We start from the raw sequence: 16,509 nt of genomic DNA, 5'->3' as shown, positions 1-16,509 counted from the left end.
AGCCAAGAGGAATATACGTGCCAAATTTCAAGCTTACAGTTCTGGAGATTTTGTGATGGTGCGTGAGTGGTATTTCACTTTGATAGATAGATGATTGATAGATAGATAGATAGATAGATAGATAGATAGATAGATAGATAGATAGATAGATAGATAGACAGACAGAATGAATAATGGGTAGTACCCAAGAAGAATGAATTTCCCCAGTTAAGGTCGGAGTTGTCTGGATGATTTTTGACCAGTTGTTATTTCTCGCCTTCTATAACAGTTTGCATTGCTACATTTTAGTTTGTTAATAGATTTAGAAAATCATACAAGGTCACTAAAATAAACAGAGAACATAATGTGATATATTGTGGTCCTAATACAATACTGGTTATCAAAAGAGCAGATATGTAACATGTGATCAACTATTCTAAATAATTTAAGACTTTAACAAGATCACAGGTTAGTCCCAAAAGTTCTTCATGCTGCATATTTAGACTAAAAAAAATCCATAATCACATATCACAATATTATCCATTATGATATGTGTCTCTTCAAGCAAAACATTAGGCTCCTTATATTCTCAATCCTAAAGCCAGAGTATTCATCATTTGAGGTTTACAAAAGTTATAATATAGGGTAGTATGGTTTTAATATAAACTTGTTCTAAAAATGGAACAAAATTGAAGGAAAAATATATTTGACAGAATTGCTTATTTCTAGCATCCCTCTAATGATATATAGAATGGTTGTATATTTTTTATAAAAGGGAGATTATAAAAGTTACAGTTAGAAATGATATTTAAGAAGAGCAAAGGTGGTTACCAGTATTTCACTGTTGTATAACATTGACATAATGCCATCTATTTATTAGTACAAATAAATAGAGAAATTATAATCCATAGACTACATGATAACTTGAATCCATTTTTATACTTTCTTCCATAAAAATTTAGTGCCTGTGATTTTCTATCAATTTTCAAAGTAAACTCAAGGAAAATTGGCAAGTTGAGAACCTAACAAGCTTAAAAGATGAAGTTTCTTTCAAGACATGTTTGACTTCTGGTGAATGCACCCTTACTATTTTCTTAGCAACATCACAGAACTCATTTGCTACTGTCTTCTTCCAAGGTAATTATTTTTTTTAATCTTTGATGTTTCCTGCTGTTTGATTGATTATGTGCAATCATCCTAGTCCTAGTGCTGATACAATTTTCTCCATGATGATCTATCCCAGGGATATCAAACTCACATCATCACATTGTTGTCCTGTGACGTATCCCAACTTTTTCCCCTTCACTAAAATGGGGGTGTGCATGGCCAGTGTGTGATGCATCTGGCCCTTGGGCCACGAGTTTGACACCCCTAATCTAGCCTTAATCTGATCTTTCAGGTTTTCCAAAGCTGCACTCATCATCACTGTAAGTCCAAACACCTTGCTGCTAATCTTCTTTTTCCTTCTAGAGGGAACATCTGGAGAACATCCAGTGCTGCATACACATGGTTGTGTTTATGAATACATGAGCATCCATGAAGCACCTTACCTTGCATTAGTGTCTTCTACATCCACAAACTAACCAGATCTCACTCTGCTTGAGTTTTTTCATTTAGCCAAGATCAATTAGGTACTGCCACTGGACAGACAGGCTTACTTCCCCTGTGAATATTTAAAATAATCTTCATTCCTTCCTCATGCAATAAGATTCAGACCCACCTTCTCCAAAGACTATCCTGTCTTCTGTAGCTTTCAGTTAGGAAAGTAATATTTACAGGAAGAGGAAAGATATACAGTAACCATTAGCCTGTTTCTGATCTAAATGTGTTATTTGTTTACTTTCAGGTGTTTTGTAAAAGGCAAAATAGTCTCCATGTTTTGCATGTCATTTTCTCACAAACCTAAGTCATTTTCCTGAAGTGCTTTTTAATTCTTCTACAGGATTTTACAGATATACAGAGTGTGTATGAAAACTACCAAAGTAGGCTGTGCCCTGACCTATATTTATTTACTCAATTTATTTATATAAGATACCCCACCATGTTCTCTCATTGGTTTGGATCCAGCTTTAGCTGCACATGACTAAGCTGATATAGATAGTTATTCTACCTGCTCACAGTAGCATGTCTGGCTCCCTGCTGAAAATATAACACCCATTTACTGAATGGATGGATTGTGATGTGAATGGAAAAAGAAGACAGCCCTCCCGCTCCCGAAAAAAGCAGTGAGAGGACTTTTCCATTAGTTGGTTATTCCACACCAAATAATTACCCTGTGTTATGTCAGTAATCTTTATTTGCTGTATGTGAATGACATATTATGGCCTGAAATTGAAAGCACCTACCTCAAAACTTTGGATAAACTTTTAAGGTTTCCAGAAGCTTTGTTTTTACAGCTCCCTTTGCTGCCCTTTCAGACAGCCAATGTAAGCCATAGCCAAATTAAATTTTTATAAACTGGATTCTTTTTTGCTCAACTCAAACCACATACATTTGGACAATCTCAAATAAACAGACATGTGAGAAGTTTTGGTAAAGTTTCAGACAACTATTCTAATTTTCATTCTTTTGGAAAAAATACAGAAAGATTTGTTTTCCTTAACATTATTTCTTCTTCCATTTCTTTTAATTTCCCCTTGAAAATATAGATACGATTCCCCCTATCTTAGCCAAAGAATGTGTTCATGTGTAACTTCCTTTGCTAAACACACTGTTGTGAAGAAGAAACAGATTAACTGTCTACAGAAGATAAAGTTAGTATTCTGAAACTATTCCAGGAACATTAAATTAACCTAGAATTAGATTTTTCTTTTGCCAAGGTTGAAATTAATTACAATGTGCTCAATTTATCTTTTCCATTCTTTCATCATTCTATCAGTTTTCAACATTATAGAGTTTTATATCCCTTTCCATTGTGTATGTTATATGCTGTTTTCTTACATTTCATTTACATCTTATTTATTAATTATAGTTTCATCTGACAACTCATTTGGTAAAATTGCCACCTTCCAAACCTAAAATAATCTCTAGTACTCAAAAACATATGGACAACATCCAGTGCTGCATACACATGGTTGTGTTTATGTTTGTATACATGAGCCTCCATGAAGCAATAAGTAACATTGTTTGCACAATGAGGTCATCATACAAATGACACAAATTACATATTTGCATGCACAAAGTAATCCAATTACATAGTTTGGATCATTTACATATTGGATCATTATACACATTATATGTTTCTCTCTCTCTTGCGTGGTGTGGTGTGTGTGTGTGTGTTTGTGTATGTGTGTTACCTGATGATGTATTCTTCATTAATAGATCATACATTTTACAAATTTTAAATAGATTTCTTTAATATGGTAAATTTAGAGATTATACATAAAATAGGCAAATCTATAATTTATATGTAGATTTTTTTTATTAACAGACAGGTTTGAGATTGAATTTCCTCCTCTGACATTTAAAAACAATTTTACAAGGACTAGCATTTCAATGTTTAAATCTTTTTCTTTGTATTAAGAAAAATTATGTAGGGCTTTGTAAAAATCACTATATATAAGGTAATCATCAACATTTGGCAGCTTTAAGTATAAAAACTTTTGGAATACTTTGTTCAAGATTTTTTTAAAAATCTTATTCATTGTTGATCAAAGTTTTTTCTCCTTAAGAGCCTTCTTAGTGTCTTGATTCAGCAGTTGTTTTTTTTAAAAAAGAGGCAACCTGCAGATATATAGATCTAAAGCAGGAAGGTTTTTAACCTGCTTTGTTACATGATTATAGAAGTAGAACTTACAACAGACTACTGTAACAGAAAGATACTTATCATCTGTCATATTCAGTTGTGTTTCAGCATTATTCTCTGTTTATAATGTATATTGTGTTTCAGCATTATTCTCTGTATATAATGTATATTAAAACATGAATTGTTAAATGCTGACAGATTTCTAAGTGCCTCTAAAAAATTAGAGGCAAAAAATGTGATAATTGATGTTTCAGGAGGTGATATGTGCTACCAATGCCAAATTGGACTTAGATTGCATACATTTTTCCAGTTTATACAATTCCTAATTTACTAGTCTTACTTGTGACATGAGTGTCTAATGGAGATGTTGACAATAAAATAGCCTAGTTAACACTTCATGATTTATTGCTCACTCCCCACATCCTTGCAATTTAAAAATGTATCTTTTAGAATCTGAGTATATTTTTGTAGGCTTTTAACCAGCATAATTACTATAGACTTTATATATAATGAAATCACAGTTTTATATTATATAATGCTTGAATTAGATTGGCTTGAAATAATATGCATTTATTAAAAGCATCTTACTGAAGCAGTTAGAAATCTATTCATAGCAAATTTGAATACTTTGATATACGTTTTTCACATGACATATTTTATATGCAGAATTGTCTCTAAAGAAACTAGAGATACAAAAACATAAAGGAAGAAATGAAGAGAAGAACTCCAATGCCAAGTTTATCAACCACTATTTAAGACGGAATCCATATTTCAGCTGTTCTCAAACTTTAAGAAGCATTTTCTTTATGATTGACAATCTTAATCCTCCTAATGAATACATTGAATCAGTATTCAGCGAATATTACTACAATATTGCCAAACATACATATTGAAATATATATTATTGTGACTATGGCAGCATTCCCACATAATTCCTGGTAATTTTTTTTGGGGGGGGAGGGAGGGAAATCATGATTTACTAAATAAGTTCTATTACTTTTTTTTTTTGCACATAATGCCAGATATAACTCTAAAAGGCTGTCTTTTGCCTGTTCACACCCCATAGTGTGCCTCCCCTAACTAAGTCAGCCTGGGATGCACAACGATTATTACCTTAAAATGGTATTTGCTGCCACTACATTATCTTCTTCACAGTAACCAAATTCAAAAGAAAGAAAATGTTTTCTTTTTTCTGCTGCTTCAGAAACACTAAAACATATTAAGTCCATATCTGGTATTCAATCTATAGAAACCTAGGCTTTATTTGAAGTATATTACTAGATTACCACCCATCAAAACACAAAGTTCTACCCCAAAATGTCTACCTAAAATAGTCTTTTTTTTTTGTTTATTAGAAATGCAACAGCAAAGGAGACATGAATGTTAAGTTTGAAAAAAAGGATTAGGACTCAAAGTTCTTGTAAAAAAAAGAATAATGGGAAGACCATTCAAATGCCATTCCATCCTAAATAAAAATAGCTTTGAAAGAATTGGGGATTGGTTTAATGAAAATCTCTGGAAGCTTGCCAATCATTATACTAATAAATATGCTTCATACATTGTACTAAGTTAAAACCAAACAAATCATATTAGAAAACTACATAGTGAACAAGCCTTATATCAGAGAAATGTGTATGCTGGGAAATAATTCAGAAGAAATGCTTTATATCTCACACAAATACATACCCCTTTAGTTATTCATTAAAACTACTCCTTTTTCAGACTTTCACATGAACCTGGAAAGAAAAACATTCAGGTTCTTAAACCATATACCCTATTCTTGTTTAGTGGATACAATATATTCCTTAAATCAGAAATGAAATGGCCATTAAAGAAACATGTGACATAAAGAGGGAGGGAAGGGCCTGCAAAGATTATCAGTAGTTGTCATCTCATTTAGATAAAGCTCTCTTGCACAGTCATCTGCCTGAACCACATTTTCCCCTTTTTTGCTCCCTCAGAGGGTGGACAGATTGCTTAAAAATCTTTTTTCCTGAGCTTCTTTTATCTGTAACTCAACACTTTCCATTTATGATAATATTTTCTTAGAGGAGGGATTCAAAGAATGCTCTCCATACTAGATTTTATTAGATTGGTAAAACTGCTGGAAGTAGCAGTCCTACAGACATCTAACTCCTGAGACATGAAAGGCTTTACAGGTGATCACCAACACCTTGAATAGCATTCAGAAGCAAACTGACCAGTACATCTCTCTGTATAGTGATGTTACATAGGCAATCCAGAGGCACACTTAATGACTTGAGTCACTGCATTCTGGAGTAGTTATACATTCTAGACAGTCTTCATAAGCAATCTCATGTAGAGTGAGTTTCAATAGTTAAACTGATCAGGTGATTGAGGCATGAGTGATTGTGAATAGAACCTCCTGGTTCAGAATAGTTGTAACCGTTTCATAAGCAAAAGTTGTGCTTATGACAGCTGCCATAAGCTCTTTGAATAGAAACTGTGAATACAGTAGGCCCTCCCAAGTAACAAATCCATTCAGTCCAGGAGAATATGACGTCAACCAAAACCAAAAATTAAATATAACTGATTTCAGTTGATTTCTAAATCCATAGCCACTGCATCTTGCTGGAACTGAGTTGGAGTCCCTTTTCCCTCTCAAAGCCTTCAATCTCCAGGCCCTGGGATAGCATCTCAACCACATGTGCTTCAGACCAGAACTAAGTTCTACAACTGACTGCCTATAGAGTTCATCTTATACCATCATTTAAAAACAAAAAAACAGATCATGGCATATGGTTTTCAAAAGGTTATTTTCCCATGAAAATAATAGAATTTAAAAATAACAACAAGCAATATTTGGGGATTTAGTGGGAATACCAAGATAAATAATTTTGGTCACATTTGTGCCTTGGCAACATTGTAATGTTTCCAATGCCTAATATGCCCTGACTGGCAGTAGCTTTCCAGGTTTCAAACAGGGATCTTTTCATGTCTTATGCCTTTAAAGCATGTGCTCCACACTTGGCTAAGTACTTCCCTTCTACTAAAAATAAAATAAAATAAAAACTTAAAAATATCTTATCCCCTTCTCATGTGGCAAATGCCCACTTTTAAATATTTTTCTGATCCTGTCAATATTAACTAACATGTATTCATAACTATGTTTATACTTATACCTGTTATCTTATAATTGCTTGACAAAATAAAATAAATAAAAATAAAAAATATCTTGCCAAATGGACAGCCTTCAGACTTCCTTTTTAGGAAAATCTTTATTTGCACTGGAGTTATTTTATCGGGTTGTTTTCTAGATTTAGGAATAGTATTTAATTTCTGCTTTTTAAGCTTTTAGGATACATTTGTCAAACCTTCTCTCCATAACTAGAAGATTAAGACGGGAAATCAAAAACCATGCTTATCTTCACTATATAAATATGGTGATTACCTCTATTACACGTAGGTTTCTATGAATATAATTCTCTATAACTATTACTTTTGTGTATGCAATTTCAGATTCTAACCATGATTATGTGATTAATGAAACTGTACTTGAGCTACAACATTAAAATAGCATGCACCAAAGTATTATCAAGAAAATTAACAAGTATGACAATATAATTTGATCTTATCCAAATGAAATAATCGCTCATAATATAAGAATATTCTCATATTGTATGTCTAGTAATACAAATCTATCTGAGTTCATCTTTTCAAATAAATAACAGAAATCTAGATATTTGAAAACTTGGTGTAGTTTTCTATAGAATTGCAAAAGCTTCCTGATAGCATTTTATAAATTTTAATATGTTTGCAGAATAAAATAAGTATACTACTCACAAAATTTAGCCTACCTTATCAGTATTCTTAAATATCTTCTATTGAAAAGTATAACTGAACATTTTTACAGGAAAATAAAATAATTTCTCTGTTATGGATGGATTCAAGAAACAAACACAATATGCATAGCAGACACAACAGCCCAAACAAAATACAGAGGCTCTGTTCTAGACCTACACTGTACAAAATAGTTGTAGACAAGATGAGCAAGAGAAAGGAAAATGTGATTATCACATTTGTACATAACATAAAAATAAGGGAATATTATGTTTTGTGCCTACAGAGACAGAAATTGTGTGATGTACTATAGTGAAGAGGCAGTTTTCCTAGGAAGGGGGATAACACAGCCCGGAGCAGGATCAGAGATAAAGGAACAGAGTTAGAACAGCCATTCCCTAGAATCTCCTTCGGGACTGAGATGGAGAGTATACAGCCCGGGTTCTAGACCCAAGCTCCATGCAATGGACTGAGCTCCCATTACTTACCCTAGCTCCCCCTACCTAGCAGTTTGAAAGCATACAAATGCAAGTAGATTAATAGGTACCACTTTGGTATGAGGATAACAGCATTCTATGCACATTTGGTGTAAAGCCATGCTGGCCATGTACAGACTACACTGGCTCCCTGGCCAAGAAATGGAGATAGCACCATGCCCTAGAATTAAACACAACTGACCGGTAAACCTTTAATTTAGAACAGTGGTGGGATTCAAATTTTTTTACTACCGGTTCTTTGGGCATGGTGGGCATGGAAGGGGAAAGATATTGTAAAATCTCCAGTTAGAGTGGTATTTGCCGGTTCTCCGAACTACTTAAAATTTCTGCTACTAGTTCTCCAGAACTGGTCAGAACCTGCTGAATACCCCCTCTAGTTTAGAATCTCCCAGGGTTTATCCATTAGGGAGAGACTAGTAAAGGTTTAGTCTGGCAAGATTCTATCTCTTTGGAGAACGCAGAAAGAGAACTGAACTGTATGGATTGTTCTATGCCATTCCTGAGACATAAACATACTATTTGATCAATTTTCCTATGACACAAACTAGCTGAGAAAATGAATTTTCAATATGCAGTTGCTGAGATAAACAGTGATCATTTAACAATAAGATGGTAGGGTGGAGATAACACAGATCTTCTCTGTGGATTCTATTTTTAGAGCCCTGGGAAAAAGCAGAGCAACATACAGAGTTGGACTTATAATATTCAAGAAAGAAAGAAAGAAAGAAAGAAAGAAAGAAAGAAAGAAAGAAAGAAAGAAAGAAAGAAAGAAAGAAAGAAAGAAAGAAAGAAAGAAAGAAAGAAAGAAAGAAAGAAAGAAAGAGAGTTTGGTATACCTAAGTAAATATATGAGGAGGTATGTTTTATGGGTTGAATTGACTTCTGGCATTAGCCCACCATTGGTTTCAAATTTCACCAGCAAGATGGGGGAAATTCCCATCTCTGCTGTGGAATTCAGAGTTGAAAGAATCACTACTTCTTATTTGATGCTACATATAATAAAGCCAATGCCAGAATTAGTTCAAAACCAAAATACTCAACATGCATCCATGTGCTCCCACCCAGACATTATATATAGAGAGAGTTTACAAACTTTTAAAAACAAAAATTGAATGTGCAATAACCCTGATTTATTTAGCGAACTACGTTATCAGTTTCACATAAGCAACTGTTTCATTACTTCGTCTTAAACTTGTCAAATCTTTTTGCATTGTAAGCAGCACATACTTTCCTAACAATAAGGTGAAAGTTTAACTGTAAAAATCTTATTCTTAGTAAGTGTGGTATTTTTGTTGTCATATATGAGCCCAAGAGAAAGCTAAAGTTGCTGTTGTCAGCAAATAACTTGGCTTTGCCACAAAGGTTCATAAGCCTCCCTGTGAAAGACACATAGATTTCCACCATTTTTTCAAAAAGATTGTAAGACATACAGTAAGATTTGTCTGCCTGTCTGACGGCCTGCAGGCAAGCTAGTGGAAGGTGTTTTCTTTTGTATGTGTGTAAGCGGGGGTAGTGTAGTACATAAGGACAAAATGAGAAAAAAGAAAAAGTGTCAAAGCACAGAAAATTAAGAATGAGGATCCTGAGGGGCCTCAAGCTAGCTTATTAACTAACCACAATTGTTTTAATTTGAAATAAACTTTATAAACAATAAAGGACAATATTTGCAGCTCATGGTTGAAATGAGAGATCCCTGATGCTCTCTGAGCTTATAGATCAAGGGTCTTCAAACTTGGCAAGTTTAAGACTTGTGGACTGAGCTAACATGAGTGGAGGAGGAATTCTGGGAGTTGAAGTCTACAAGTCTTAAGTTTGAAGACCCCTGTTATAGATGTTTCATTACCCCGATTAGGTAACGTCATCAGTGCTAGTAAGGAGCAACCAAGCTCAGAGACCAAGGACTTCACTTTATAAATGGGAATTTATGTTGGTGGACAGATGTGGGTCAGGTATGCAATGTTGCAGCCTTGTTTTCACTGGCTGCTCCCCGATTAATACTAAACCAAACACTAATAGGATGCACAATAGTTAATGATAGGGATCCTGAAAGGCAATGACACATTTCTGCCACTTGATAACTTTTGTGTTGAATAGCTTCAACTGTTTCTAGAGATAAAGAAGGAAAGATTATGAACCTGGTCATTATTTTCCACTTAAGAACATTTCCTACCTCCATTTCAAGACTTCCTCAAGTAAAGGCTGCCCTCCACACACAAAAAATTGTCCTCTAATTTCCAGTAAGTCATATAAGTAACAAAATAAATAAATATCATAAATCCAATACATTCTTCCCATTCATTCTAATATGTTCTACAGTTGAGATGAATCTCCACCACTAACCCACTATTACTACCAGGGATTGCTTTTTGCCCATCTATTCTTTTACCATACTTTGCAGATGGTACCTGGTTCCAATGTTAACGGTATAGATGTATTTCCTGCTAATTGGTTCCAGTAGGCTTATGAGAACTTATTTCTTTCTGTTCTTATTTAATATATAATTTCCCTTGAGTGGAAATATGCAGAACTGGTGAGATTGTTGATATCAGCCTCAAGAAATGAATATAAAACAGCATAATTTAGGCCTCTGCCAATAATCACAAATTTCTCCATATTCTGACTGAATACTTGTAGGTATTAGGTATTCACATGCTCTTTGGAAGTCTATGTATATAGCTTTTAGAATAATAATAATAATAATATATTATTCTTTAATTTTCATATTACTCTAGAACAATTGAAAATATATTTAAGGAATCTACACATGTGAAGTAATTGTTGAGCTCCAGCTCCAGAAGGCCTTCAAAGGTTAGAGATTATCTGGACTATTTTGTATTGTATTTGAGGATCTGGAGTCTGAAAAAAATTCAAGTGTTTTCAATAGTTCCTTGCATGACATCTTGTGTATAATAACTGTCAGACTGTGCTCCTTCTAAATCCCAAGAAAGAAATACTCAGACTCCATGGTGTAGAGCAGAATTATTCTTTTACTGGAAATTGAATGGTAGCAACAGAATCAATTCCGAAACTGAGATATTGGCGGGTAAAATGCATATACAAAGGGATAGAATTGCTCCCCCCTCCAAAGATCAAATGATTCTTCCAATTAAAACTTCTGAATAGGATCATGTGGTCATCTCCAGGTGATGATGAGGCTACTGTCAGTGACCTTGACATATTTTGATAAAAGTTCGCAGCTGCGCAGAAAAAGGACAGAGGCTAGCGAAGAAATGGAAAGTTAAAACAAAGAATCCCCCTCCCTTTCTTAACCCAGCAAAGGAATGCAAAACACCTCCTGCCTTCTTTCCCTCCAAGATTCCCCCTCCCACCGTTTCATGACAGCTGAAAGAGAGGAAAAGAGCATAGCAACAAATAAGCAATAATTAGGGGTGAAGATATCTTGATAGTTAGGGGTGAATATATCTTGAGGCTGACAATAACACTAATAACAACCAAGAATAAGTATATTGCAAAGATTGCTGAGGTACAGAGTATGAACCAAAAATTATATTTCTAGACTTTGGAAGCATAACCCTATGGGTCCCTGAAGAATTTCAGCCACATTTTGTTTCAAAGCCTGGAAGAACAAGCCAACCAAGTAGCTAGATTCCTAATCGGATTCTCACTCACTCACTCACTCACGCACTCACTCACTCACTCACTGATTTTTTTCAATTTATATGGCCAAAAACTCTCAACCTGCTATTTTGGTCAGCTAACTTAAAATTAAAACACAGAACAAAAATGAACATTGAAAAACCCACAATCAGAACATGATCACATTCCAAATTCCAGGCAGGTTGCTCTAACACTCAAGATTTTAAAAAAATCTTATAGAAGATTGATAGGATTATAGTTATAAAGAAAATTCTTGTCACCCTCCTTTCCTCTTCAATCCAGAAACATTGTTTTATTCTCCATTTTCATGTGAAGTGATATTTGTACCACTCAGCACAAATGCATGTAAATTCATGTAAATTTCTTTCCCTCTTTTCTGTGGCAAAAAGACACCAAATTCTGATTTTCTTTTGAGCAGCGAGAGTATACTTTTCTTTCTGACTTCTGTTGCTGAATACTAATATAAATGGCTTCTTTCGATTTTCTCTCTTATCCCTTCTCCCATGTTTTTTTTTAAACAAATTTTATTAATTTTTAAAGACATACAAAACATAAATACACAAAAACACAAAACATAAAAACATAAAAAATCTCTTTTCTGAAAGTTGCTTGGTCCCGGGTTAAAACTCTTGGTACAGACACAAATTCAAATTCATATTCATTTTACATACCATTTCATATCTTATTAACATTTTCAATTTTCTATATAGCTTCTCCTCTCTTTTAAATTTTCTCAATTTTATTTTATTTATCTCCTCTCAATTCAAATCATAATATTTATTATTCTTTGTCTGTTCTATTTCCAGCTATCCATTTATCTTTCTTCTTTGAAAAAAAACTTCTCCTATACACTAAATGGAGTATGATGCCTTTATCTCTTTCCCCTATCTTTATAATACTTAATATAAAACACATAACTTTCATTGGGATTCTGTCTGGTACATTCTAAAATTATACTATATTATCAAAACCAATACAAATCTATTCATTAATATTAATGTTCATTTATATCTTAAACATTTAACATATTACTTTTCAGTTAAATCACATACTTTTATGAGAGCATCTATTTTCCATAGTTATTCCCCCCCACATCACATATTATAGCTCATTATTTCATTACAATGTTCTCCCTTCTCCTACTTCAAATCTCTCATTTCACAAAAAGTTTCACTAGGATAACATAGTCTAATCATTAATATTAACAATCATTTATATCTTAAACATTTTACTCATTTTAATTAAATATCATGCCTTTGTGGGAACACTTATGCTTTCCAAAATTATTCCCCCCCCCCCAACATCACATATTTTAAATCATATTTCATTACAGTACTCTCTTTTTCTTAAAAAAAATTTCACTAGGTTATACTAAATATTTTATCACATTTTAAATTATATATTATTTCCAATTTTCTATTGTTATTTCTAAATACAAATATAAAAATGCAATCTTATGTACCTTTCTAGAATCTCTTTTTCAATAAAATTTATCCATTGTCTCTAAAAAACTTTTGCTTCTTCACATCTTGCTCCCCACCATTAAGGCTTCTCATCCCTTCCTTTCTCCCTTGCTTCTTCTTCTCCTTGCCCTCTTTACCCCCTTGTCTCTCCACCTCCCTTTTATTCTGCTTTCCCCCTTTCTGTTGTTTCCTAACATAATGTCCCCTTTTCACCTTATTCTTCTCTTTTTGGGTTGTTTTTCCAGATCTTAAAGTCTTCTTTTCCTTTTTCTCTTTCTTTTTCCCTTCTCCGACCAAAGTTATTTGTTTATCAAAGATGGCTTCTTCTTTGTCCCCACCATCCTGTTGCTCATTCAGCTTTACATAAGTATAAACCGCCATTTCTAAAAACTGAAAAAGAGTGCCAAGGACATCTTTCCCTTCTTGCTTTTCTTTTTCATATTTTTTGATATACAAGTTTCAGTCCATCCACAAGTGATGCCATTGTGTAGAGAAAAAGTTTTTCCAAACAACCACCCAAGTGCTTTTAATCAGAAATAATTCTCAAAAGTTCCAAAATCACCAAACAATCCAAACAAGCTGTTTCTTTTAAGTACCTTCTCCTTCTTCACTTTCTCTTTCTGGGGTTAAAGTTTAATCACAAAGTTCCCTTTAAAATATATCTTTTAGAAGCCTTATTGATGTTTAGTAACTCTTTAAAGTTCTAGACAATCTTCTCCTTATTTTCAAATTTTGCTCCAATTTTTTTTCCTCTCCCTTCCCACTCACAGCCAAAAAGATTTTTCCCATCCGCTGTCACGTTAGGAAGGAGAGTGAAACGGAAAAAAAAAAAAAACTTTCCCTTTCAGAATATTCGCAGCTTGTAACTCTCACTAGAAACAATGTATACTTAGCAGCCTTCAAGATTCCAGATCACTTTCTCTTGCCTTGTCCCAGTTGAAAGCAGCTTTCATATTTCTTCCAGCTTTCTCCCTCCTGCACCTGCTTGTCCGGCTGCAGATTTCTTCGTGGCGGCCATTGCTGACCGCCGTTCCTCCGCCTTGGGAGAAGGGGGTTTTGCAGGCTGGGGAGGGGGTCTGCGACACCCCCAAACCCCTATCCGGATCCCCCCTGTCTTCAGCTGCCTCTACGGGGCAGCTATATCCCCCAGATCCAAAAGGATCGGGGGAACCTTGGCAGCGAACGCAGCAGGGATCGCGCAGTATCACGAATCCCTGCCACCGCCGAAACCTTGCAAACCGGAAGTCCCTTCTCCCATGTTTTTATATCTGTTGGGAATCAGTATGCCATTCTCTGGTTTCCAGGTGTTTCTTCCATTGAATGAATGTGCAACTCGCCAAACTCAGTGCCTTTCTCCCAGTGAATTAAATCTGATTATTTTAGAACTGAACAGTATACCAACTTTGCACAGACTATTACTGCTTGTTATTTGGGCTACATTTGCCATAAACTGTCAAATATTTATTAATAAACTTTTTTTATACCATTAGTTAATAAATTTTTAGGATAGTGCTTAGTTATAGTTGAATTCTTGTTCAGGAACAGTAGCATAATGTTCCCCACAGAACTGCTGCTGTGGCAGACCACAATTTGTAGAAACACAGGAGCTGGATTTTGACTAATACTAATTTCAGCTTATTTTAATCAGTAGTCTTCTCCCACATTTCTGCAGTTCCAAACTAGCTGCATGCAATTGTATTTGGTGACCTGTAAGTAATCTTCTATGGTTATCCCTGCCTGTATTACTGGGTTGTTTTCAGACCTTCACAAAACATTTTGGGTAACCACACTGAATTCTGCTTTCCCTTTCCACATGATATTACTTCCAACTGTGCTTCTTGTTTGTTCATTTGTTTGTTTAAAAAATACTCATTTAGAATTCCTTTTCCTAATTATTTTTTCTTCCATGGAATTCTTTTTATTCCTGACTTTGTTAAAATCTACTTTTACAAAAAATATATACAAACATGTTCATCTTAAAAGTAAGTCTTCTGAATCAAGCTTGACTTGTACTAACTACATGGAAACATCCATATTGTCTTCTTTGCTATCATATGGAGATGTTTTGCCATTGCCTTCTACCATGTTTTTTCAGTTTCTAAGTTTAGTCTATAAATTCTACATTTGAGTAAGCCAAAGAAAGATACTTGCAATATTTTCCCTTTCAATTTTTTTTATTTTTTTTGTGAATTGGAAGCAAAGATGAAAAAATGGTTAACAATCTTCCTTTGATACAGATTCCTCTTGAAATAATTTTTTAAGTAATTGTGGTTTTTCCTCACATTTAAGGTCAATGATTTGGAAAGGAAAGAGGGATTATTTGCCTCATTTAACCTGATCATACTGCTGGACAATTATTCTACCTTATCTGTGGGAGATTTTGTGTGTTGGTTAGTAGCCTGGGGAAAATGCAGACTACACAATATGCTCTTTCCATTTTCCCACCTCTCCCCCTTTGTGTCTTAAATTGGATGGGGAAAAAAATCAAAATGTTCTCAAAAACAGCAAACAGAAAAGAATGCATTTGAAGACTAAGCTGGGACTCAATGTTCTGAGGTACCATAGCCCACAGATTTATGTATATTAGACTTTTGAATGATTGTCAAAGTCTGAAAGTAGAAATTAATATGGAAATATGTCAGCCAAGGTTGACTGACTTTATATACAATTAGGACCTTTTGAAAATCACGTTTTCTTGGCTATAAACTATTTAGTGACCTAGTATTTTCATACTAGTCTGGCAACAAGAAAGGAAAATTAGAGCAAATAAACTGCAGGAACTAGGTAAAATAAATCCATCATCATTTATGTTTACTACATTAAACTCAATTTTATTTAATTCTTTCTCAAGGCTCTGTGTTCATTTACTAACTCAGCACCAAATCCTCTTAATGTAGATCAACTAGAATTCAAACCAAATATATGGCACTCCTAGGCTACAAAACAGAGTGTACCACAATGAAGACATTGGAAGTCCACTCTTGTAATAACTGTGGGTGTTGCAAAGGTGCTTTCCAAAAGGCAACTTCTTGGATGAAAAGTTTTCAAGGAAATAAAAACCAATAAAGCACAATTACTTTTTCAAAAGTATCTTTGAGACAACCATGATCTATATGATTGAGAATCTTCATAGACAACTGTAGGTCTTAGTCTATGACACTGTCACAGTTTTCTGTCATTTTTGGCAGGATATATCTTCAAAGCTGGTGAAACCATCATAGCACAGGGCTCACCAGCAGGTTCCATCAGAAGCTGCAGCTTCTAGTTTTCTTGATTGGATGTCACAGTAGCATAGAGTTTCCATCACAGCATCTTTGTAGAGCTTGCATGGACAACCTTGAGATCTCTTCATGATCTCCTGTATACCATGGAGCAACTGGTAAGGCATATAGTGGTTATCCTTTCT

At 34.3% G+C, this 16,509-nt stretch overlaps 1 long non-coding RNA gene across 3 annotated transcripts in view; it reads left to right on the top strand.

Moving 5' to 3' along the window:
• Positions 1 to 10,830, top strand: part of LOC148130701 (uncharacterized) — a 70,728-nt gene extending 59,898 nt beyond the window's left edge. The window contains exons 4-5 of one of the 3 annotated variants that reach the window (XR_015749604.1): positions 8,681 to 8,878; positions 10,755 to 10,830. This is a non-coding gene — a long non-coding RNA (uncharacterized LOC148130701). Of the gene's footprint in view, positions 1 to 4,390; positions 4,520 to 8,680; positions 10,040 to 10,754 lie in introns of those variants that run through there. The other 2 variants (XR_015749603.1, XR_015749605.1) reach the window with 2 other exon arrangements.
• Positions 10,831 to 16,509: the final 5,679 nt, after the last annotated feature.

This window comes from Notechis scutatus, chromosome 4 (assembly GCF_049901735.1).
Source record: "Notechis scutatus isolate UNSWTSFEM ecotype Mainland chromosome 4, rNotScu1.2, whole genome shotgun sequence".
NCBI lineage: Eukaryota > Metazoa > Chordata > Lepidosauria > Squamata > Elapidae > Notechis > Notechis scutatus.
This window is presented reverse-complemented; position numbering and strand designations above follow the sequence as displayed.